At 54.6% G+C, this 25,720-nt stretch overlaps 1 long non-coding RNA gene across 4 annotated transcripts in view; it reads left to right on the forward strand.

The window, feature by feature from the left end:
- LOC147583978 (uncharacterized) overlaps positions 1-16,500 on the forward strand; it is a 36,568-nt gene extending 20,068 nt beyond the window's left edge. For 2 of the 4 annotated variants that reach the window (XR_015240312.1, XR_015240319.1), the window contains exon 4: positions 15,213-16,500. This is a non-coding gene — a long non-coding RNA (uncharacterized LOC147583978). Of the gene's footprint in view, positions 1-1,065; positions 2,051-5,683; positions 5,901-15,212 lie in introns of those variants that run through there. The other 2 variants (XR_015240316.1, XR_015240318.1) reach the window with 2 other exon arrangements.
- The last annotated feature ends 9,220 nt before the right edge of the window (positions 16,501-25,720 follow it).

Here is a 25,720-nt window from a genome sequence, read left to right on the forward strand (position 1 = left end):
GGAGGGGCAGAGAGAGAGGGAGACACAGAATCCGAAGCAGGCCCCAGATTGAGCTGTCAGCACAGAGCCCGGTGTGGGGCTCAAACTCACGAACCACGAGATCGTGACCTGAGCTGAAGTCGGACACTCAACCGACTGAGCCACCCAGGCGCCCCTGGAGTTATTTTTAAGTTTTTGTTTAATAACTTCCAAATCTGAGTAATCTGTAAATATGTTTCTATTTTTTATTATATCTATTAATTTTTTATTATTTTGTTCTGCTTCTCTACATTTATCACAAAATTTGATTGTGTGCTGGACCACATGGTGAAAAGAACTACCAAGTCTAAATTGGATGTTACTCCTCTGCAGGCGGCTCATCCGCTTTCATATTAGGCAAATGGGGTAAAGGCTGATTGCATCCATCCAGCTGGGAATTAACTGGAAATGGGCTTGGACATGTCAGGACAGCCACTCAGTGCTCCTAGTGTCATCTAGATTCCTTGGATCTCGAAATCTGGGGAACATTTTAAAAAGGAGAGCTGCCTTGTTAGCTGTAGTCCCCCACTTCACTGCGACTTTTTCTCCTAAGTGCTGTGCAAATACAGGGAATTTCATTTTACCTGACTGGCCTAGCACTGAAGTTCTAGTTCATCTGCTTCTAAGTGCTTCTACTGCTCTCTAAAATCTTTAAATCTGATTTTTGTCATTTAGTCCAGTTTTTTTTCCTTCTAGATTTATAGTGATATGTACCCTGCTTATATTAAAAAAATTTTTTTTTTGATGTTTTTACTTATTTTTGAGAGAGAGAGAGAGACAGAGTTTGAGCAGATGAGGGGCAGAGAGAGAGAGATTGAGAGAGAGAGAGAGAAAGAGACACAGAATCCGAAGCAGGCTCCAGGCCCTGAGCTGTCAGCACAGAGCCTGACGCAGGGCTTGAACTCACAAACCGTCGGATCATGACCTGAGCAGAAGTCAGATGCTTAACTGACTGAGCCCCCAGGCGCCCCACCCTGCTGATATTTACTACATCTCACTTGGGAGTAAAAGTCCCAATGATGTTTTCAAAAATATACCTTATTCTAGATATATCGACTTCTCCTGATGGAGAGCATTGCTTGCGGCCAATCAGTGGCATCACCCGATGGCGAAAACCCTGTGTTCGTGGAGAGGCACTGGAATCTGGTGGGGGCCGCGTGGAAAGCATGGGGGAGACGGAGACGTCCTGGTTTCCTTTGCCTCCTCCACGCCACCGTGACGCGTCCCAGTCCTGACTGGCTCTCTTGCGTCGTGTTCAGCTGCGGGCGGGAGAGAGTCTGGGAAGACAACGGTGGCGGATTCCAAATGGGGAACGAGGAGAGGTGACGAGATGCCGGAGTGTTTTCACCGCTAGAGCTAGACTCAGAATCAGTGTCTCCGAATAGAAGCGGGGGTGTCCCTCCGGCCTCTGAAGTCCCGAGAGCCACCCCCCCCCCCCCGGCCACCGCCGTGACACTGACCGTGGTCCCCTCGCTCTGCCCGCAGCCTGAGCACGCCCGTTCTGGGCCGTCGGGGCAGGCAGCCGCTGATCTGCACGTTCTGCGCGGTGCCTCCCGAGATGGAAAGACAAGATTCTCCCACACGCCGTGTGTATCTCCTTGCTAAGCGGGTGCAGAGTGGGAGGTCCCCGCCTGGCACCTGTTAGCTGACTGCGCCTTGGGAAGACAAAGGCAGAGCTCAGCACTCAGGCGTCTGTTTGCCTGTGAACTGTGACAGAGACACGGAGAAGCAGTTCCCTGTAATCATCAGCCCAGGGAGAACCATTTGGAGGATGGAAATGCTAACCATCAATCTCCCTGTGCATGCGGTGTCTCTGTTTAATAGCTGATAGAGCGTCTCCAAAGGGCTTTTTTTTGCTCTTTGTTTAAAATGACATATAATGGGCCTGGACTTATCAGTGTCTCTGAATGCGTTTTCTGTGCTCTGTCCCCACGGGGGGATTCAGTCCATTCTAATGGATATGTGTGGGATTGATTTTGAGCTTGGTATAATTTAATCCATCAATTTAACATTAAATGAATATGCAAAGGGAGTCTCTTTGTGGATGAAAAACAGAAGAGGGACATTCTTATTAATTTGAAATGGGCTTGAGAAATGAAAATAGTCTGTTGCTATTAGTATCTGCCACGGGGTCCCACCACCGGCCCTCCAGTAGGCTCTGTGACTGCAGCAGCTAAAAGCATCCACGGCCACTCAGAGACGCTTGTGCAGCAGGGCGGGCTCACGCCCCTCGGGAGTGCACGGATGTGCTTATTCCCACTGCCACGCTCTGGGCTCTCCTGGGTGAGGCAAGCCGGCACCGTGGCTCTGAGCTCTGCAGCGTGGAACCGAATGAGAAGCTCGAATCCAGAGGCTGTTACGGGATCTAAAATCACATCAAATCCGCGGGACTGGATGACGGGGCTGATTGACATCAGATTTCTTTGATCCCAAAGGTGTGTCGGAGGCTTGGGAAAGTGGAATGCTGGCCAATGCGGGGGGAAAACAAAGGCCCTCTCCTGTCCACACAGCAGCCGGGGAGGGGCAGGGAGCCCCCAGCTGCACTCTGATGCTCGGAGGTGAGGGAGACCATGAGTGGGGCTGTGCCCACGATCTAGGGACCTGGCTGTGTCCTTCTCCAGAGGGTTACAGACAAAGCAGCCCCCATCTGGGGAGCCCTGTGGGGCCCCTTCGGTTAAGATCCCCTGACTTGTCCTCAGCAGGGGCAGCGGGACCCGCCTTTCTGTGGCTTTTTACTCTGAGCACGCCGGACCCCTCGAATGCTTTGCACACTCTGGTCGTGAGTTGGACCAAGCAGGGGCAATGTTGCTCACGGAGACAGGCGAGTGTTTCTGGCCTGGGAACCCTTCCACGCGAGCCCTGTTCCGTTTCGACGCGTGCTGCTCTGGGAGCCGCGTCCTGGCTCTCCCCGCGAAGTGTGGCTTTGCCACGGGAGCTGCGCCTCCTCTGGGGCCTTGAGGAGCGTCATCGAATCACCACAGTTCGTGTGGACTGGGTCCTGACCTCACAACAGTAAACAGGACGCACTCGAACCCCGTGCTTGTACAAACCACACTGCACAGATCTGTGCACTCCATTGCCGTGGAGGCAGGACCCTCTCACTGTTCTGGGTCCCTTTAAGAGCCTAGAAGCAGGTGCACGTTCTTGTGTGTTTCTGTACCAATTCCAAAAGGGAGGTTTTTGTTTGCTTTCTGAGAGAAAGCACCCCAGCTTGTGAGAGTTCAGTGCCCATAGGTCCTGTCTCCGCCTCGTGCTCTCGGGACCTGCTCTGACCAGCCCTCAGGGAAGCCACGCAGGGGCACGTGGACCCAGGCGGTCGGCTTCCCTTCTCTGTACCTTGTCTTGCAAGGAGCTCCAGCCTGCCCATGGACGGCGGGATGCCTGCTCGCTGACTCAAAATGAAACGATTTAGGTTTGGAGACGCACGCCCACGCAGGCGGTCAGAGGAGAGTGGGAAACTATGTCCAGGGCTGTGCCAATTTTCTGCTGTCTTAGCTTAGCTGGCAGGTACATGGCATTTGTTTGATGTATAAATTCCACAAAGACAGCGGTCTTGGAGACACCTGCACACGAACCCCCAAATACCCGCCCCCCAAGTCCGCAGAAATAAAGTGAACCGGGCGGAGCCCCCTCTGTGGCCAGCCAGAAGCGAAGGCCAGGCGCTGAGTGAGGCCAGCCGTTTCTAGAAAAACGGGACATCCTGTTTCTCACACAGGCCCCTTTCCCAGGCACGTGCAAGTGGGTTCCAGCACATTCCACGTTGTGCAGTTTGACTGGGCCCGTGTTGATAAGATGGCCAATAAGAAAGATTTCCTTCCCGTGGATCTCTCCGGAGTTTCCCAGGGAAGTGACACGCATCGGTGGTCCGTAAGCTTGCTTAATCGGTGATCGGGGATGCACACTCTATCTACGTGTTTGCGAACAGTCTTAGCAGGTTTCCTCTGCATGGTCCTCGCTGTTGATGGGAAACGATGCAGGTGGCCCCCGTTTACACCCCGTGGCGTGCCGTGCAGAGCAGACTCCCCGATTCCCAGCTGTCTGGAGAAATGCTCACTCTCTCACTCCAGGCCGTGCCTCTGCAAAGCCAAATGTTGCTCAGCTGTTATGGGCGTGTAAATGAGGACACTGCAAAGGAAGGTCCCCTGGGAGCTTCGGAACACAGGGGCTGGAAACACTGGTTTTCGCCGCGGGGCCCCGTGGAGCCCTGGGATGCGGGCAGCGAGGTCCGGGGCCGCTGCCGGTGGGGTCAGTGTGCGCGGGAGGCCATGGGCTGTGCCTCAGCCAAGGGCGGCCACGTGCTGGGAAAAGCCGGGGGGGGGGCCACTCCCTAAGCCAGCGCCCCCGGGGTGGCACCACAGGGAGACGTCCCTGCGGCAGGCGGCAGGAGGCCCCGCGGCCCCAACACAAGCCGGCCTGGCCTGACCGAGCGCGACTCTGCAGAAGCTGCGGAAGGACTAGACACGTGCTAGCGGCACCTTTGACTTACCCTGGTGTTGCCGCGAATGTCCTTTCTTCCCTCGCGGCTGATTGTAAATGGGAGTTCAGAGCACAGCGGGTGTGGTTTAAACCTGGCCGGCAGCGTGGGCTGTGCCCGGGCAGCTGGGGAACACTCACTCCGGGTCGCCCGTCCTGCCGGGTCTGCAGACTCGGAGATGGGGACCAGCCCCTCACAGGCCGGAACCTCTCACATGAAAGGGGGGGCTCTCTCCGGTGCAGGGTGCGGGAGGGAAGCTGGCAAAGGTGACAGGCAGTCTGGGGGGCGTGACCAGTGCCGTGTGCTGGAAGGGGAAGGAGGCTGTGTGCTGGTCCGGGGGCTGTGTGCTGGTCCCAGGGCCCCACGCCCTGTGCTATGGCACCCCTGTCTGGGTGCGCAGGGTGGCAGGGGCGTGCCCAGCACGCTGGGGGCAGCGGCCACTAGCCACAGGCCCCTTGCCCCAGGCACCTGCTGTCCACACAGGGGTCCCGGGGCCCCCCGATCTCAGCACCCTTTCTCCTGCCTCAGAGGGGGGACCTAACCGCTGGTGACATTATTTTCTTCTCTTTACCAAGAGAACGATATGTTACGTTAAGAGAACTCGTGGGAAATGATTTTGGAAGACAAACATTTGAGGGCTAATGCCCGTGGCTCAGTTTCTTGGTTACGTGTGAATGCACGTGCGCATGTGTGTGCGTGCATGTGTGCGTGCGTGTGTGTGCATGTGTGTGCGTGCATGTGTGCATGTGTGCGTGCGGGTGTATATGCATGCATGTGCGTGCATGTGTGTGCATGTGCACTCGTGTGTGTGCGTGTGTGTGTATGTGCGTGCATGTGCGTGCGCGTGTGTGCATGTGTGTGTGTGTGTGTGCGTGTGTATGTGCCTGCGCGTGTGTGGGGCGTCTCAGGGTAACTGTGCGTGTCATGTCTTTCTGGGTGGCGTGCGTGTCAGTCGTGTGTCTCATCACATCTCCGTGTGGATAGCGCGTGTGCATATTCCGCATGTGTTACACATATGGGTTGTGTGTGTCATGCGTCCACCTGTTGTGTGTTATGTGCACGCTGTGTGTCCGTGCAGTCTGTGTGGCTTGTGTGTGCCAGGCGTGCTGTGTGCGTGTGCGGTGTGCCAGAGTGTGGAGTTGGGCAGGGATCTAAAGGGCCAGGCTAACCTGGTGTCTCTCATCGCTGAAGGGCAACCAGAACTTTCTGCCAGTGGGGAAGTGAGCCGTGAAGGCCCGGCTGGGTTCTGCCCAGGTCCTTGCCGGCTGGCAGACGAAACACGGCGCTGGTGGACGAGCTGGGCGTGTGGTTTCGGCTGAGTCCTTCAGGCATGAAATCCAAGGTCAGCAAAAGGCTCGAGGCACTTGGTAGGTTTGTCTCCTGTTGTTTGTTGTTCTAACATGACCGTGGCTCCCCGTCCTCCTCGGAGGGCCGTTACGCACTCGGCAGCTTCTCTGCACAGGCAGATGCGCGTCTGGAGGGAGGGAGGGAGGGCTGAGTCAGGTGGAGTCGCGTCCATCCGTGCTCGTCAGGCCCGGCCCTGCCTCTCTGAGCCCCACGCAGAGGCGGCTGCATCCGGGCAGGCGGGGGGCCGGGGCACTGGAGGGTCGGCAGAAGACAGCGGGGCGGCGGGGGCAGCCGCGCACCCGGCTCACGGTCTCCTCTGCCAAAAGCCTGGTGAGGACCTGCCGGTCAAAGCCCTTTGTCCTCTGCGGCGGGCGTGAGGGGCCCCCAGACGAGGGAGAGGGAAGAGCCTCCCCCTTCCAGTCCTCACTCTCAGGGACAGCTCAGGGACAGCTCAAGACTCCCACCTACTGACAATGCCCCTAGGAGCGTCAGGCGAGTAACACAGGAGTCAGCCCAGAACTCATCTTGCTCGTGTGCCGCAGTGGTGACGGCAGCCCCGGTGTCCCCCGGGGTTCACTCTGGTGGCCCCAACCGGAGGACCTTCTGGCCCCTCGGGGAGGCTGTGAGAGCCCAGGCAAGTGCAGTAGGGTGGACGTCCCCTGTCCCGGGGAGGCGACCCCCGGTCATCCAGCGCCTTCGCGGAGCAGTTCGTCTGCTGTCCTTTCTTCATTCCACCAACCTGGCTCCTCCGCTGAGGCGCACGACGGCCACACTGGCCACGTCCATGTCACTGCCAGATAAACCGGGAACAGAGGTCCTTGTCGTTGCTCTGCAGGGAAGACAGAAGATTTCCAAAGATAACCGTGAAAACTGGCACCAGATCTCACACCCAGAGTCAGAAGGAATGTTGTGTCAGCGTGCCTCTAGCCACTTTTATCTACTTATTCTATTTACTAGTAGACGTACCAGGCAGAATGCCAAAAAGACTTTTAACAGAATAACTGCAGTAATGACTTAGCAACAGAAAACCCTGAAGAAGGACTGGTTCTACACAAGCGAGTCCCGTACAGCTGGAAATTAACCTCTTCTTCCTTTGGAGGGAGAGTGCGCCAATGTCGCAACATTCACTCGTTCCACTGAACCGCCCTACTGAGCAAGTAGGTCTTGACGTGCTTCTGGGAAACTCCATGTGCTTCAAATGTTGAGATGTTCAGAGGGGTTAAAGGGTGCGGTAGCCACGGCTGCAAACAGTGGCATCCAGCGGCCGAGTGGCCACAGTAGTTAATTTTCTGGTGAAGACCACTGACTGAAACGTGTTGGTGCTCGCTCGCATGCTGCTCCTAAAGAAGGAGCGTAAGACGGAGAGAGACCGGAGTTCAAGGGCAGGCAGGCTGTTCTGGGTCACCTGTGAAGACCAAGTAGTAGACGTTCTACTTGCGACAGTTTGAAAGACGACATAAATTGATACACTTTCCTACTTTCAGCCAACTAATCTGCAAACAGCCAACTTATAAGACTGGTGAGAAAAGAAGGAAAATCCTCAGCAGCCAAATGCAGGATGAATCAATCCTCGGAGAGGTAAGCTGGTCTGATTTAGCGGCCACCCTGAGGCATCCGTGTGTCTTACATGGTCTGGAACTTCCGTTTTGATGGCCGTGTGGTGTGAGAGGCCAGGAGTGAGAGCCTGGAAGGTTACACCCCAGTAAGAGGGAGAACCCGATGAAAAAGTTGTCCCACGAGGCAATTTGCAGACTTGACCTTGATTTGGGGAAGCAAGACACCCTTGGAATTTTATTTATTTATTTATTTTTAACTGTTTATTTTTCAGAGAGAGCGACAGAGCACGGGTGGGGGAGGGGCAGAGAGGGAGGGAGACAGAATCTGAAACAGGCTCCAGGCTCCGAGCTGTTAGCACAGAGCCTGACGTGGGGCTCGAACTCACAGAGTGTGAGATCATGACCTGAGCCGAAGTCGGACACTCAACCGACTGAGCCACCCAGGCGTCCCAGGACACCATTGGAATTTTAAACCAGATGCTAATACTCATGCGAGTTTGTGACTTGAATTCTTATACATGTGTGTTTTAAAAATTGCAAGCTTGGAACTTGAAGTGGTCGTGGGCTGTTAGCACCCCCAGGAGCCTGGTACAAACAAAGGAAAATACTCCCGAGGAACGCACCTTCAGCTCATGCCTCCCAGGAAAATTCTGTCTGTCATGAGCTCACGATAGAAAGGAAGCACATAGCAGAGGCATCGCCAGCATGGAGAAGCAGAATTAGAGAAGCAGGGTACAGATACTGAATTATCAGAGAGAACGCATGGGTGTGACATGTTTACGTAAATAAAAGACAATCACTTCTCGGCCTTTTGGCTAACATCAAGTGTTGTAAATAAAAGACGATTTGCAGATGTGAAAAACAAAAAGTCACCAGAAAAACGATGTTTAAAATCACTGAACAGAGACTACTGATTCTGGCCAACACAGAGTAACAAGAAGGAGGTTAAGATGGAAACAACAAAACCCGACCGTGTACACGGAGCAATGGTGTACGGGGCACTGGACGTCGGGGAGGGAAGACAGACCCCTCCAGCTTACCACCCTGAGACGGCTTCCAAGCCGAGATGCGGGGAGGGGGCTCCACGGGCGGCTGGCGGGAGGCACGGAGCTGAGCGTCCACGCGGGCACAAGCACCGAGCCTGCAGGTCGTCTCCAGTTGGCACTGGTGTCCAGCAGAGCGCGGATCAGCTCGTGGGTGTGAGGAGACCGCGTGAGGCCAGAGGAAGAACTTCCGAGGGGATCAGACGTAAAGTGTCTGACATGCTGTGGGGCCAGGGAGACTGCCCGTTCCCGCCGGGCAGAGAGGAAACTCCTGGTTCATGGGGCATCAAGCAGAGCGCAGGGAGGAGTGTTTCCTTGGTAGCCGGGAATAACGGACCCTCGGCGCACGGCACAGGTCCTGCCTCACTCTTCCTAAACACGGAACCCAAAAGGGTCAGTCTGTGTCAACTTAACTTCGTCTTGAACACTGCTCAAGAATATTTATAGAAAGACAAAAATATTTGGCACCCAAGAAAATAAAATTCTCAACTAGTGGTATCCTACTATGGATTGAATTGGGTCCCTAAAAATTGATATGTTGAACTTCTGTGGTTTCTCTTTGTTGTTAATATGGTGACTTAGGTGCATTTCTAATGGGAGACTGAGCTTGTGATACTGACGTGAACTTGGTCATCATGACATTTTATCTCCTTTATATATTGCTGAGGTTAACTTGCTAAAATTTTGTTTAGAAGTTTTACATCCAGGTTAATGAGAAACCTTTTTGTGTAGTTTTCTCGTAAGGCTTTGTGTGGTTTTAGGATCGGGGTAATGACAAGCCTCTGAGATGAGATGGGGAAAAATTCTCTCCTCTTCAATTTTCTGAAAGAATTTGTGTAGAAATAGTGTAATCTCTTTCTTAAAGACTTGATAGAAGTCACCAAGGAAGCCATTCCAGAAGACCGTGGAAGTTTATTAAGAAGTTAAACATATACCCACCAACTTATCCAATCATTTCATTTCTAGGTATTTATCCCAGAGAAACGAGAGCATAAGTCCGTCCAAAAACTTGTATGTAACTATTCTGAACAACTTTATCTGTGTAGACCGAACTGGAAACACACCAAACGTCCATCAGTAAGTGAAGGCACACACAAACCGAGGATATGTCATCATCTTGATGGTGATAATGGTTTCATGGTCCCATTCTTCCGTCAAACCATTCAAATCGTACACTTAAACACATACAGTTTATCATAGGTCAGTTATTTTTCAGTAAAGCTGCTATAAGATAAAACATAGTGTGAAGCTTATTTTTATGGACAAAAACGGAAAGCAACAAGGGTACTGGAAACAAAACAGCCATATATACTTCTATAAACGTTGAAATGTAACAGTAGATATAAAACCTTGATAGGTGACTTAAGTAGCAGAGAAGACACAGATAAAGAAATAGTAGAAGACGAATCTGAAAAAATTACCTAGAATCCAACAGAGTCAAATAAATAAAAAGATGTGGAATAGAGTTTGGCAGATGTTGAAGCTGGAGTAAGAAGTCCTAATATGTTACCTAGTTGGAGTTCACAAAGTAGATCATTGATCACCGACAGGATGAGGGAGAGTCAGTATGCAGAGGGTTAATAGAGAATTATCTAAACTTGGTGAAAATCATGAATCCTTAGCACAGGAAGCACAAATTCCAAGCAAAGTATCTAAAAAGAACCCTGCAGGTAAATGTAATCCAGTGACATTTGAAGACAAGTAGATCTTCAACGACACATACTTTCAAGATCTATTGACCTATCATAATTGACCTGCTATAAACCAAAGAGCGAGGCCGACACCTAACTTCTCCACCGTAAATATGGAAGCCAGGAGACAATGGAACTACATCTTCAAAGTGCTGACACTAAATAATTGTTGCCTTTTCTTGTATACCCAGAAAAGCAACTTTTCAAGAAGTTTTCAAGTTTCATCTTAAGGGTAAGAAATGTTTTCAGACAAATGTGAGTAATGAGGTGAAAGCCCGAGTTGCCTTCCTGGAGGTGGTTTTCTCAGTCTCCATGTTCACCGTTGCTGTTCCATCGTTCAGTCCCCCAGTGTTGCTTGGTATCTCTTTTTCCTTCTGCCCTAATACGGTGCACCCCAGAGACCTTACACTCTGAACTCCTTGATGTATCTCACTTGCATCATCTGTGGGTAAAGAATGAAAAGAGAGGAGTATTTCAAGAATGTGCTAGATATTGTGAGTGTTCTTCCCGAACCCTCTACCTCAGTACTTCTGTGTCTTAGAGAAACATTTCCCCCCCCGGGGAAAATTAAGGGTATCAAAATGGGACTCCCTTAATCCCCCCAGATGAGCTAAATGCACCCAAATTGTTTTCCATCTGTTTGCACCCTTTCTTCTGAGTTCAGAGAAAGAATTGCAAAATGTGTTTAAGGCTGGCATCTCCTTTCCTCACACATACTTCTCCTTGTCTCCTGTATTTCTAACCTCTCTCTCGGGACAGAAGTCCCACCTCTCCCTCTACCTCTAGAGATTTTCCTGCTCCTGTCTTCTCGGTCAAGCCCTACACATCTTTCAAGACTACGTCTCAGGGTCCATTTGCCTATCACGGCTTTTGGAGCATCTCCCCTTAGGCTGGAATGGTGTCTACACTGTGGACCCACTGCCCCTGTGCAGACCTGGGTCGCGGCTTCTATGCTCCTATCTACGTGCGTACCTTTGCTCATCTGTCCATTCAGCTCAGCCAGTCGAGGCTTCCTTTGGACAAGAACCACGTGCTTTTCTCTGCACGCTGGATGCCTCACACGACGTCTGACATTGATTGGTTACTAACTAGATGTCCGGGGAATGTGGGGATAAGTTAATGAGCATTTCCCCCTCGATTACTCACATCTAAGTTTCTGTACTGATGTGTGATGAGGCACCCGGACCAGGGTGTGAGAGGGTATGGAAGGAACAGGAGACTCCATCAAGGGAGGACACGATGCTGGGGCTGTTTCGGACGAAGAGAGCTCCAGGTGGCTGGCGAGCCTTGCTCGGATTCTGGTGGGACGTCACGGGGGGTGTGAGCATTCATGCGGTCTCTCGGCAGGAGTTGGGTCGGAGCTGTTAGCCTGCCACGGTGGATTGGATGGCTTCTGAGGCCTCCACCCAAGACGAGAGTGGATGAATGTTACCGGATGCTTCCGGCACTTGTTCCGTCCACTGCTCGTAGACCTCCAGGAAGGCTGCAGGGCCTTTCTAACGAAGCCCCTTTCGTGAAGGCCCTCCGTCGGGTCGGCCTCACCCCATCACTGGCGCAGGAGCCGGTCCTGCTGGGTCCCCTGCCCCTGTGCCCACGCCTTCTGGCTGCCCTGACCCTGTGGGACGTGCCTCGTCCATTCTGGAGCTTTGCTTGGAACTCATCCAGAGATGTCCAGGGGGAAGGATGCAAATTGGAGACTTGATGTTCAGGCTCTTTAGCTGGGAGGAGACTTGAATGTGTCCCCAAATGAAAGGGGATGTTTTACAAAGCGGCAAGTTCCCCACAACTGGAAGTGTCCAAGTAGGGAATAGGCAACCATTTTCCGTAAGTGCTTGAGAGAACGGGGTTTGACCTCGTGCCAACCCCTCCTACTGCCAAGATTCTGAGTTCCAGTTGGTTTAGACACCTGCTGCTGTAGGTCAATCAGGTTGCCATCTCGTGTGTGTATCCTCGAGTGTGCTAGCTCCTTCTCCGTTGCTCAAAGAAAGCCCCAGATGCACCGCCATCACCACCCCTCCCCCGCCGTCTGCCATGTGGTGTTCGGCCCTCCTTTAGACCCCTTGTTGTGTCTTACTCAATTTTGTAGGTCCACTGCCTGCCTCAGAGCGAGGCACATCGTAGACCCTCAATAAATCCTGGGCTGGGAGGGGAGCGGAGTTGGGGGAGGGGAAGAGAAATCCGTGAGCCCCAGCGTCCAACAGCAAACCTAGTTCAGCTGAGAGGCAGTAGCTGCTTCTGGCGTATCCTTTGCCATCACTTACTGGAGGGACAGGCTTTTGGGGACAATTATATAAAACCTTACTTCCTTCTGTATTACTCTCCTGCCATTCCTAATAAGCTATATTTTAATTTAAAATGGCAATTTACAGTGAAATTCATTTACAATGACACAATCCATTGTGATCACAATGCCATAAATTTTATGTTTTAAGTAATTTTTAATGCTTGTAGCAGCTGGCTCTCTGAAGTGTGGAAATAGCTAACATTTTTCACCTTGTGCAGCCAAGGGAAAAAAAAAAATCTCTGCCCTTTAATTATATAACCACCAAAGACAGCATGCAGTGAGCAGAGCAAAATAATTGCAAAATACAAAATGATTGGCCTCAGAACATAGCCAAGACCTTAAGTGTAAACATGTAAGTGCCCAGGTTATAGCAGGTAGAGCCTGGAGCAAAATGTGTAGACTCCGCATTCACAAGCTGCCGTAATTTTGTCAAATTGATTAAAAAGGAAGTGTTACGAGGGAGACGGAATTCTAGAAGGAGTGGCCTCTAACCAAAAGGAGCCACATCCACAGGGCCGGGCCAGAGGGTTATTTCTGTTTGGGGATGTCGGAAGTGCTCACACATTCTGGGCTTCTGGGATAGATCACGTGCCAGACCTGAGCGCAGTGATGGGAGGTCGCCTGTGCCCTCCCTCTGTCCCCTGCCCCGAGTGCAGTGATGGAGATCTCCTGTGCCCTCCCCTGTCCCCTGTCCTGAGTCCAGTGATGAAGATCACCTGTGGCCTGCAGCTGCCCCCAGGCCTCCTAGGGAATTATGGGAAGATAAATTTGCATAAACCTGTGTGCTCCCCCTCCCACTGGCATCCTCCTCTAGGGACACAGACTAAGGGGAACGGAGTAAGGAGCCTGAGAAAGCCTTGCTGACCCCCGTGATGAGTTTTGTGCAACTTCTCAGTCTCTCTGTGTCTGTTTCTATCGACCCCACTTTTCCCTTCCCCCTCATTTGGGTACCATGTTGGGAAGTATGCAGTTTTCCTGGTTTGCCCACCGAGTCCTGGGCTAGGTTCCCCATGGTGGTTTCGCCCTGGCGACTGGGCTCTGGTTCCTCTGCTCGCTGAGTGGGAGGTGTCCTGTGTCCGAGGGTGTAGACGACCCTCCGCAGTCCAGGGGAAACATGGTGTGAGCCACGTGTGCAACTTGAGCCAGAAGAAACGGGCGAAGTCATTGCATAATACATTTTATGTCACCCAGCGCATCCAAAGTATTCGGCACATACTGACTAGACAACTACTACTGAGAGTTTACTTCCGTTCTTTCCTGTCTGAGGTCGGAGCGGCACCTCTGGGTTCGGACCAGGTGAGTTTCAAAGGGTCCAGGGAGCGTGGGCTCCCGCTGCCATATTGATGGTGCCGGTCTAGACCCGGGAGCTGCAGATGCTTCAGACTCAAGTGGCTTCAGACCAACCCCGAGCCGGTTGAGTAAATGGGACCTACAGCAGACTATTTCCCGGCGAGGCAGGCAGGTACCCTTGTGACCCTCGTGGTTTGGGTGTGGAGCTCATGCGCCCTGCGCGAGGGTCTGGGTGAGGGTCTCCCGGGGTGGCGGGGGAGGGGGCGAAAGGGGGGGGTCAGGACTGGTCCGATTTCATCCTGCTGGAGACCCCTCCTCCTCACTCTGCACACGCCTGACCCCGCCTGTGGGGGGGGGGGGCGGGGAGGGGCCCGCCGACCCTCCCCCATCCTGGAGCCCCTCGGCAGGTGCACGCCGTGCTTCCCAGCCTCACTCACTCCCCTCTCGGGGCTCTGGGCACCTCCGGGTGCAGGCTCCGCTGACCTTCTGCCTGGCTCCGCCCCCAGATCCCAGGGCTTCGCTCACCTGCTGGCCTGACTCCTCCCGCCCCACCCAGACCTGCCCCGGGGCAGCGAGCTGGTCTGGAAGGCTAGGGGGAGGGGGGAATGCCCAGGGGGCCCTCGGCAAGGCTTTCCCGTTCAGTTCCTACTGAGAAGTGTCTGCTCACTGGGAGGTGGGCGAAGGCGGCTGGTGGGGGTCACGCTGGAGGTGGAGCCCCAGAACCTTGGGGAGGAAAACCAGGCTGTAATCAAGCAAAACGGGTCTGAAATGATCCGCGGACTCCACCCCAGCCCCTCGCTCCCCCAAAGGCCCCTCTCTCCGTCTGGGGGATGTGAGCCCGAGGTTTTGCAGGAAAACGTTTAAGCATGACTGCTGTGTAGCCGGCAACGGCATCGGATCCTGACCCCTGGGTCCGGGACTCCCGGCCTCCAGAACCCGGTAGAAGCAGGGGGTCTCTGTTGCCGAAGCGCCTGGGTAATTAGGTATATTCAGGGTTGAGCCGGGCAGGGTTTGAGGTCAGGATCAAGGGGAGGAAAATGAACTTCTCTGGCCCAGCACTTCCCACAGAAGAGCGGTTTACATCAGGATACGGGGCCCTGCCTCCGTTCTCCTCACATCCCGTGTGGGGCCAGCCCCAGGCTCCACCTTGGGGTTCCGGATGCAGCCGCCTCCCGGCTCTGCGGGCCTCTCTCAGGACAGGGCGCCGCGGCGGCCGAGGCCCAGGCCCAGGGGACCACGACGGGGTGGCCGGGACTCCGGGGAGAGCTTGGCCCACAGAGGTCCGGGTGCTTCAGATCCTGAGACCACATCTACCCCGCCCTTCGAGGCCGGCAAACATTCCACGACAGGGGCCTTTCCAGAGGCAAGAAAGAAGTAACTCTGGGAGACAGCTTGGACTTTTGAGGAGCTTTCCTACCAGGGTGGGGTGAAAAACTGAAAATTACTCTGAGGCATGCGCTGTAAACTCTGCCTATCTTGCGTGTCCTGACAGAACCTTTTTGGTTCTAGGACATTTATTTGGACGCTTTACAGTCTGAGCGCCAGCGGGAGGGATGGAACCCAACAGCTGAGTTCCCCGCACGCAGCCCCGGGCCGGACGGAAAAAGCGGAGGCGTCACCACGGCCACTGCAGGTGCCTGTCCTTCCCGGGCCTGTACGGAGCCCACTGCTCTGGTCTGTCAAGCGGTTGGTCACCCCAAACCTCCACCCCCGCTGGGGGCCACGCTCTTCTTACCATTTGATTCATGTGGCCTGTGCTTCTCGGTCCCCAGCCAATGTGCTGGACAGGCCACAGGTGCTGTAAAATCTTTGCGCGTGCACAGGGAGTGGGGTGCCTGCATTCACTCGTGGCGGACCCCGTGGCTGCCGTGGACATGAACTAGGAACTGAGTGCCGGGCCAGGGCAGGGGGTGCCGTGGGCGCGGTGTGCCTGCTTCCTGGCCTAGTCTGGGCTGTCAGTCCCCTCTGGAACGCTCGGGGCCCAAGGGCAAAGCCCTGTCACAGCTGTGACACACTCTGTGAGTAGTGATGGGAATAGATGAGTCGGAACGGCCTCTCTAGAGCGACCATCACTTTATTGGAGATGAATAAAAAATAGACTTTTTAAAGGATTTTTTTTTTTTTTAATAAAAGAACACTGTGTAGACGTGCACCTTTGGAGGCAGGACCAGGAGACCCCTTCCGTGTTACACGGGCCGGTCGGTTCTCCCATTTGTCATTGATATATGTGGCATGAAAATACAGAACGCATGCATAACATAAAGGCTGCGTAAATATACATTAAGGAGAAGCGGTTCCCTTATCTGCATTTGCAGGGTCGCCAGATCCATCAATACGGGTGCAGCCCGGCTCTGGGTCCCGGTCCCGGGGGCCGTGGGCAGGTGGGACCCATGCGTCGTGCAGTCAAATGCAGCCGGCTTCCATTTAGAAATTCCTATTGTGGGGCAGGGGCAAAGTATCTATAATAATTTTAAGGACATTTCCCAAATGTTTATTTAGATAAAAGATGGGTAACAGTAAAACTCGGGAACCTGCAGCCTGATAACAGGTTTTATTAATGACCTGCCATACGCCAGGGCTGGATAATTAAAGTTTTTCCCCCCAAAGGAAGAGAGTGGACAAATTTATTTGATGGTTTGATAACCAGGGACACTGGTTGAAAACTATTGATATAATCGGAGCTCATTCGATTTGCTCAAGACAGCCACTCCTATCAGCTAATTTCACCTGTGCATAGTTAATTATCCTCCGAATGCATATGGGCGAGCCATTAATAAAATTTGACTATGTCATAGTCTCTTTGTCGCCACGTGTGCCTTCTATCTCCTGCATCTCCTTCGTCTTTCGCCCCCTTTTTTCGTTTTCAAAATTCCTTTCCATTCTCTCTTAAAAAAAAAAAAAAAAGGAGCGAGGGAAGACGGATGCGGCGGCGCAGGGGCGCGCGTGGAGGGCGCTGGAGCGGCCCCGCAGCTGCGCCCCTGCTGACGCCCGGCCCTGCGGCCCCGCAGCCTTCGGAGTGTGTGCAGGCCCCGGGCGGCGGCCGCACCCGGAGCTCTGGGCGGGGCTGGGGGCCGCGGGGGGGCCCCCCCAGGAAGCCCTGAGCGTGTCACCCGCCCACGCACCTGAACTTGTCGAGGCCTGGTGTATCTTCCTCCGGTCATGGCCCTGAGCAAGTCAGTTAATTTCTCTGATTTCCCATTTTCTCGGATGTAAAATGGGGTTGATAATATCTACTTTCAGTGAACATGTGGGCTGCAAAAGCGACAGATGTAAAAGGCATGTTGGAAGACACCCCTAGAGAAGGGAGGCCCCAGAGGCCAGGGAGGGCAGGGGAGGAGGGAAGGGGGGAAGAAGCTGAGGGGAAGACGGGGGAGGGGAGAGGAGAGGAGGAGGGAGAAGGGAGGGGGGAGAGGGGGAGAGAGGAGGGGCCGTCAGCACCCCCCACTGGAACCACCTGGACTCTGCCCCCGTGGCCCCCAGCCAAGTCCAAGGTCCACGGTGGCCTGACCTGGTCACCCTCCCGGCCCTACCTCAAGGTGGGTTGGCCCTGCTGGAGATCCTGTACCCCAGCCCGGCCTGCCGGGTCATGGGGTGATGGCACTGGCTTCCCTGGTCACTGGACAGCACGGCCCCAGGATGGCCGTCGCGGCCCCCTCATTTGCCCTTCTCCCCAGGTGCGGCACCTCCGACTCTCTCACTCGTCCTGCTCAGACCCTGCCCCACCATTGGAGGGTCCCCTCGGTGACCTGCCATCCGGGCCCACTAGCCTCCTGCTTCTACTCCTGCCTGGGAGCCTCCTGCCGGTCCCCACAGCCGCCGGAGGGATGCTGGCCGATCCACCCCAGAGCTGGTCACTCCCTTGCCGAGCGCTGCAGAGGCTCCCACAGCACCTGGGATAAAATCCACACCCCTTGCCCCGGCCCATGGGGTCTCCCAGGCCCCACTGACCCTCAGTCCCTGTCGCCCCATGCCCTCCCCTCCCTGCTTTGCGGCCCCCTCGGCAGCCCCAGGGCCTCTGCTTGGCCACTGCCTGGTGTGCTCTCCCACCCAGACCGGCACACCCCGCCTTCCTCCCGCTCAGGTCTCCCCTGATTCTTCGTGGAGGGACCACAGTTCCAGCACCCCTCACCGTCCCCCACCACACATCATATGCTTGTTACTCCCAACCTTTCCTTCCCACGTTCTTGTGACTTCTTTGCTCATGTCTGCACCCTGGGGGGTGAGGAGGGGCTCAGACATCTGGCTCTTGGCAGTGTTCCTGCACAGAGTTAGCACCCCAAAAGCACACGCTGAGGAATGAACATCCTTTTGTGGGGATGCCTTACTGCACGAACCGTGGGTGGAATTTGCACCTGCCGATCAAGCTGACCTGGGTGAGAGAGTCCAAGATGCCCGAGGCCCTTCTACAACAGGGCCCCCGCACCTGTTTCCCCCGGACCTGCATGGGGGAATCCCATAGACGTGTTCTCGCGGGGCTTCCCAGAGCCTGCGGGTCCCCTGCAGAAGGCGGTGGTGGAGGGGGCACAGGTGGGGGATGCCTTGGCCTGTTTTGAGTTTCTTGTTCTGGGCCAAGTCCCTGGGACGTGGAGTCTCCCTGGACCACATGTTCCTAAAAGATGATGTTCTCAGTTTGAGCTTGGAGGTCCCACTGCCATCTGGGGCTAGAGATGAGGGGTTAGGGGCCCTGGGGTGGGGGTTGGCTGGGAGGAAAGCTGATAGGCCCCCTTGGGCTGCTGCAGGCTCGGGGTGAGCCACGTCCTCGGCCACGGCCCGCCCTCTGGTGGGGGTGGGGATGTGGGGCCCGGGTCTCTGGAGCCCCTGGAATCAGACAGGTGGCAGCTGGCGGGACCTGAGCTTGCCAGCAGAAGGCCTTCCAGGTCCTCACGCGAAGGGCCGTAGGTCCACAGTGGACGCCCCAGTCTGTAAACCAGGAGCCAGAGAGTGGGCGTGGGGCCTGGGGGTTCTGGTGGGACCTGGGGAGGGGGCCGGGCCTGGATTGCAGGGTTCTCTGTGATATTGCAGTGATACCCGGGTCAAGAAGGCCGTGAAGGCCATGCCTGGTGTTGCTCGTGGGGACCGTGCTGGCTGGAGCGTGGGGAGAAAGGCTGCAGCCTGCCCGTAGCCGGGCAGGGGGTAGAGCGTGGGTGAAATCCAGCAGAGGGAGAGGCTGAGATCTGGAGCCCGGGAAGTCTCGTTACCGTGATGTTGGTCGTGGGTGCGGGAACACGGGCGCGGGCCAGAGTCCTCTAGCCGTCTACGACCGCAGTGGGGCATTAGCCCCCTGCCGGCCTCGGGAGTGGCTGGTCTGGTGGACCGTGGGCATCAGATGCCACACACGGGTGGCCAAGGGGCCGCTACCGGAAAGCACGCAGGGCGGGTAGAGATGAGAGGGTGCCCCCTCCAACCGACCGTATGAGGTATTTACGGTCGGCTCCTCAAGCCCAAGGGCTTTGTTCTCTGTGTGATGAGAATGACAGCCTCAGCCTCCCGTGGTCTCTGCCCTCGTGCAGACACGTGGCCTGTGTGTGTGCAAGCACGCATGCCACTCACAGCTCCACGCACCTGGGGCTGTTCGGGGGAGGGGCTGCTGCAGAAGGCAGGGTGCTTCCGGCGTGTGCTACCCACTGTGTGTCAGATGCGTTCCGGGCAGGGGCGCTCGGAGGTGAGCAGAACAGGACACCTCTACTCAGGGGAACGACAGCCCCCAGCAGGGCCAAGATTCCGATGGCTCTCGCCCTGTAACAGATCGCCGAGTCTGGGGGCTGCAGACAACCACCACTGGGATCTGGGTGTCAGCAGGTGGCTGGAGGGGTAGGAGTTCCCACACTAGAGTCCCCACAGCAATAATTTGGCAGCCACCTGTGGAAAGAAGTGCCTTTGAGCACACTTCAGGATCAAGGTTGGGACCCGAGAAACCCCAGACCAGGGGAAGTTGTTTTGAGAAGGGATGTCTACACTTGGATGGCAGTCCCAGCCCCAAACCTGGGAACCGCCCCATCCCCTTTGGAGATCAGCTACATTTGACCAGGGCCCTGGGGGCAGTGGTACCTGCCCGAAGTCCTGAGCCTGCCTCCTGCTCCTCCTAGTGACAGTCCAGGAACAGTCCTCTCCACCTAGGGACCTGCTGGGAAGTGTTCCCGTCCATGGCCCTGGAGGCAGCTCAGCCGTGATCCAAGGGCAATCCTTGGTCTGCGTAGGAACCTGCCCAAGGACATGACAGGATTCCTTCAGGGGACCAGGTGGGCACCACTTCTTCCATAAGCATGGTAACAGGCCTGTTGTTCACAGACCAAACTTGAGATTGAAGTAGACACTTGTCCCAGCAACAGCCCTGCTGACCGAGGACCTGGAGGCAGTTCTGTTCGCCCTGGGACCAGAGAGGGTCCCTACCCTCCCTAGTCTCTGGTGACAAACATGGAAGAGGAGTCATTACAACAGATACCACAGAAATACAAAGGATCATAAGAGACAACCATGAACAATTATATGCCAACAAATCAAATAACCTAAAATAAATGGATAAATTCCTAGAAACACACAACCCACCAAGACTGGATCAGAATGGACTAGAAAATCTGAACAAATAGAAGGCAAGGAGATTGGAGCAGTAATCAAAAACCTCCCAGCCAGGAAAACCCAGGACATGGATGGCTTCATGTTGCACCAAACATTTAAAGAAGAGTTCATGCCAATCACTCTCAAACTCTTCCAAATAATTGAAGAGGAGAGAACACTTCCAAACTTACTTTATGAGACCTGCATTATGCTCATTCCTAGCCAGACAAGGACACTACAAGGAAAGAGAATTATAGGGCAATATCCCTGTAATGGATGCAAAAATCCTCAACTAAATACTAGCAAATCAAGACTAATAGGACATACGAGGGATCATACACCATGATCAAGTGGGATTCATCCCTGGGATGCGAAGATGGGTTCAACATGCAGAAATCAATCAAGGTGATCCACGACATTGGCAGAATGCAACATTTATAAAAAGCATTTGACAAAATTAAACATCCTTTCATGATAAAAACTCCACAAATTAGGTATAGAAAGAATGTACCCCAATATAATAAACACAGAGATGACCGCCCACAACTTACATCATCCTCGATGATGACAAGTTGGAAGCTTTTGCTCCAGAATCAGGAACAAGGCAAGGATGCCCACTCTCACCACTTTCATTCAGCACAGTACTGGAAGTCCTGGCTACAGCAATTAGGCAAGAAAAAGTAAAATCAGAAAGGAAAAAGGAATACGTCACTATTTGTAGATGACATTGCCTTACATATAGAAAATTCTCTAATAAACCGATCCTATAAAGTTGCAGGACACAAAATGAACACATAAAATCAGTTGTGTTTGTATATAGTAAGAACAAACCATCTGAAAAAGAAATTAAGAAAATGATCCCATTTACAATAGCATCAAAATGAACAAAATACTTAGGAAAACATTTAGCCAAGGAGGTAAAAGATCTGAACACTGAAAGCTACAAGACATGGATGGAAGAATGAATGAATGGAGGGATAGCCCATGTTCATGGATTGGAAGAATTAATATTGTTAAACTGTCCATCCTACCCAAAGCAATCTTTTCATAGGAATAGAAAAAGAAATCCTAAAATTTGTAGGTAACCTCAAAAGAACTCACATAGGCAAAACCATATTGAGAAAGAACAGAATTGGGGGCACCACAGCTCTTGATTTCTTGAACCATATTTCAAGTCTATAGTAATCAAAACAGTGTGATGCTGGCATAAAAACAACCACGTAGACCAACAGAACAGAAAGCTCAGAAATAACCGCCCCCCCCCCCCCCCCGCCCACCACACACACACAATAGGCAACTAATCTTTGACGAGAGACCCAAGAGCTCTCCATGGGGAAAGGACAGTCTTTTCAATAAATGGTGCTGGGAAAACTGAATGTCTACATGCAGAAGAATGGAATTGTATCCTTATGCCATTCATAAGAATTAATTCAAAATCGATTAAAGATTGAAATGTAAGACGTGAAACCATAAAACTCCTAAAAGAAAGCTTAGGGGAAAAGCTCCTTGACCTTGGTCTTAGCAGTAGATCTTCAGTGCTCCCCCCCCACACATGCACGACGGTAACTGGGCGAGGTGGTGGGTGTGTAAATTAACTGGGTCACGGTAATCACATCACCATATATACATAGGCCAAATCATCACATTACACCTCAAGTATGTACAATGTGTATTTGTCAGTCACACCTCGGTGAATCTGCAAAACCACGTCCATTCGTCACTCGTGATTCCCTGGATGCCATGTTGGTCTGGACTCCGTGGGGCTCAGGGGGGTCCTGGTGTGGGTGTGAGTTCCAGCTGTGGCTGAGCTTGTGGGTTTGGGGCCCTGGCTGGCACACCCAGCTGGCCAGGCCCTGGGCGTGTGGCTTCTGATCACGAGAGATTTCCGGAGGGAGGCCCTTGAGATTTCCACCCCTTCTCCTGGAACGCAGGGGGCCTCCCTGCTGGTGGTGGGCTGCAGGTCATGAGGACGTGCAAGCAGCCTGAGGCCACGGGGCGGGGACAGAGGCCTCCAGTCCACACCCGGTGTCACCTTTTGAGGCATGTGGGTGAACGCCCCTGGATGTGGGTCCTCCAGACCCGTCAAGACCTAGAGGGACTGCATCCCCCACGTCTCATCTGCAGCCTCACGAGGGGCCCGAGACAGAACCTGCCAGCCTAGCTGTCTCCACATCCGGACCCAGAGAAATGATGTGAGGAAGTTACAGGCTTCGTGTTGACAAGTTCTGGGTAATTTGTCATGCTGCAAGGACAACTGGTCAACCCTGCAGCCATCCGGGCACCACTGTGCACGGTCTCTAAGTCACAGCGAGGCACTTTCTGATCCCCTGAACTATCCTTCCCGGGTCCTGAGAAAATTGTTATAAAAGCTGTGCATTAGGGCACAGAAAGTCAAAGAAGCAACAGTGCATTTTGTACCCAGAGTGTGTTCCCCGGACAGCCTGGGTGCCGGACGGGGTGCGCTTTGACACGTCCATTGGCACCTGGCTCCCCGACCATTCCTGCGGAGCGGCTTGGGGGACGGTGGCCAGGTGAGTGCAGGTCCCCCGGCCTCTGGCCTCCCCACATCCGGGGCTGTGCGCCATGGCCCTCATGGGAAGAGGGGTGCCCAGCTCAGGAACTGTTCATAACTGGTTGCCCTCTCCTTGTTCTGCCAAGCTTCAGGGCCATCTCACGTACGGGTTGGGTAAGATACAGAACACGTGGTTGAGTTTGAGTTTCAGTTAATGAATTTTTTTGTTTTTTTAGTATAAGTATGTCCCATGCAGTATTTGGGACATACGTATACCAAAAAATCATTTGCTGTTTATCTGGGGCCCGTCTTCTTGCTGCTCTTGGTTTCTCTACAGCTGGCAAGTCTCTCTCACACACACACACACACACACACACACACACACACACACACACACACGAGTGGAGAGGGAGCCTGCACGCCTCTGCCCTATCCTTGCAGAGGAACAGCAGGAGCCCTGCTGTGGGGCATTCAGCACCGAGAGGGGCCATGTACCCAGGGTGCACAGCGTTCCTCCAGGCCACGGGCTGACAACTTAGAAGTGCTGTTAAGAAGGCCCAGGGTCTCACTAGACAACTGTGGGCTCAGGGATGAGTGTGTGGATCACCTGCGGGGCCGGCCCCTGCACCCCTCCGTGGCCGACCCGCTGGACATAGCAGTTGGTCCGGGGAAACCAGCGTGCGGTCCCCGTGCCCTTGTGCTCACCCTCTCTCCGTGACCTTGACCCGGCCCCTCCCGGGCCTCACCTGAAAAGGGAGAGGCCGGTCGGGTGACCTGTGATAGCCCCGTGTGTTCTCTGATCTCCCGTGTAAGGGGACTTTCATCGGAGGTGCTGTTTAGGGAAATGGCGATGTTCTCGTGGCCCAGGCAAGCGTATTTGCGCTCGTCGTGGCTGCGAGGGACCCGAGTTTCTTCCGGTTGGCTGCACTGTTCTGTGGCTTCTAACACCCAAGCACAGTGAGGATAAGTCACGGCTTCTCACTGGTTCGGGTTCGGTCAGTGACCTGGTTCCCGTGTCCCTGGCTTTCGTTTCCAGGCGAACGTGTGCTTCCGCTGCCTCTAACGTAGACACGAGGGTCCCTGGAACAGACTGACACTGAGCCGTGCTTCCTTTATTTTCCAGAAGCAAGAAGAATTTTACACTTACTATCTGAAGATTTCTCCTTTCCCTTTGGGTTTTATTTCCCTCAGCCACACCCAGGGTTTCGTGTTCCCTGCACGTAGCAGAGGGTTACGAATTCTCCTCAGTTATGTGTTCCCTGATTCCAGCAAGGGTCCTCACGGACGGGACTGGTCAGTTCCCCCTTCCGCCTGTCCTTTCGTCCCGGAGACGGACGCAGCTCATCCTGGGACGTCCGGCCACGTGACAGACAGCGGCCGGCGGGATGGGACCGCGGCGGCGTGCTCCTGCGGCCTGGGGGACGTGGCCCCGGCTGGCCCTGGCTCGGCAGCCTTTAGGGATCCACCCCAGCAGAAGGGGTGCACCTCTCCTTCTCCAAACTCTGTTCAGACCAAAAGGAGGCCTGGTGTGCAGCCCGAGTGGGGCTCACTGGTGACTGTCACCAGAGAGACCGAAGTGCTGAAATACTTGTATGTCCTGGCCATGGGTAGGCGTCCGTGTGGGGAGGATGGTGGGCCCTGCCCCGAGCAGAGCTGTGACTCCTGGAGGAAACCTGGATGCCTTTCAGGGCCACACAGAAGCGACCCGGGCCCTGCGGCAGGGAACGGTCGCATGCTGGCCAAGCCGCGGCAGGTTCCTGAGGCTGACAGGGGTTGGGGGGCCGGACTAGTGAGCGATGGGGGCGAGGGCTCAGGGTGGTCCTGCTGCCCGGACCCCGTCCCCCTTCTGGTGCCGACACTGCCATTAGCACCGCCCAGCGAGGAAGCCCTGTGTTCTGGGCCAGATTTTGTCCTCCCGGAAATACGTGCCAGAGTCCTAACCTCCAGGACACCTGACTGTGACCTCATTTGGAATGAGGGTCTTCACAGAGGTAATTAAGTCAAAGTAAGGTTGTAGGGTGGGTCTTGATCCAATATGACTGACCCAGAGACACACACACACGGAGAAGACGCGACAGTAACACGGTGAAGTGTCTACACGCCCAGGAAGGCCTGGGGTTGCCGGGACCCCCACAATCTGGGGGAGATTCTCCCTCGTGGCACAAATCTGTGACACCTTGGTCTTGGACTGCTGAGCCATGGTGCTGTGCACCCAGGACACTCTGGCCGTGGGGCTGCAGTCTGGGGACACCGCATCCGTGTGTGGCCCTGTGCTGGGCAGGTCCTCAGGTGCTCAAGGAGACAAGACTCCCGCCTGCCCGTGCTCTGCGCTCTGTGTGGCCATGTTTACAGATGAAGCCGTGGGGACGCCAGGTCCTTCCCGGTACATGGCGATCACTCCAAAAAGACAAAGATGCAGCATCGGCCACCCTGAGGGAGCCCCCCTTGCCGGAGAGACGGTGGTCCCATGAGAAGTCTGCCGTGATCTTTTCTGGAGGAAACCGAAAAGCGAGGCCCCTTCATCCCCTGATGGACCTGAGCAGCAATCAGCCCGGGCGGCGGAGAAGGTTTCCTGAGTCCCGGCATCGTAGACTCACCAGCAGGGTTTGGTGCGAGTGTCCAGCTCTGGGCCCTCCTGACCCGGTGACTGAGAGGCACAGAGAAGGTCGTCGGCCCCATGGCCAGAGTGAGCACCGGGATCAGGCACTCTCTCTCTGGCCGGGGAGGGCCCCTCCCCTGCCGTCCGTCCCTTCCAGACAGGACTGGGGGCACGGCGCTGTGTCCTGTCTCCTGGTTCTGGGTCCCTCCTGGGCTGACGCTGGGCGGCCAGGCCCGCTGCGCCCTCCCCGTGGTCGGCCCCGGAAGTCTGTCCTCAGCCGGCCCGGGGCCTGAGCTGCCACAGAGTTACATCCAGCAGACCATCCTTTCCCGGAGATCTGGCTCTTCTGGG

The sequence above is a fragment of the Puma concolor genome, chromosome A1 (assembly GCF_028749965.1).
Source record: "Puma concolor isolate L17-30 chromosome A1, mPumCon1.1.hap2, whole genome shotgun sequence".
Classification (NCBI taxonomy): Eukaryota; Metazoa; Chordata; class Mammalia; order Carnivora; family Felidae; genus Puma; species Puma concolor.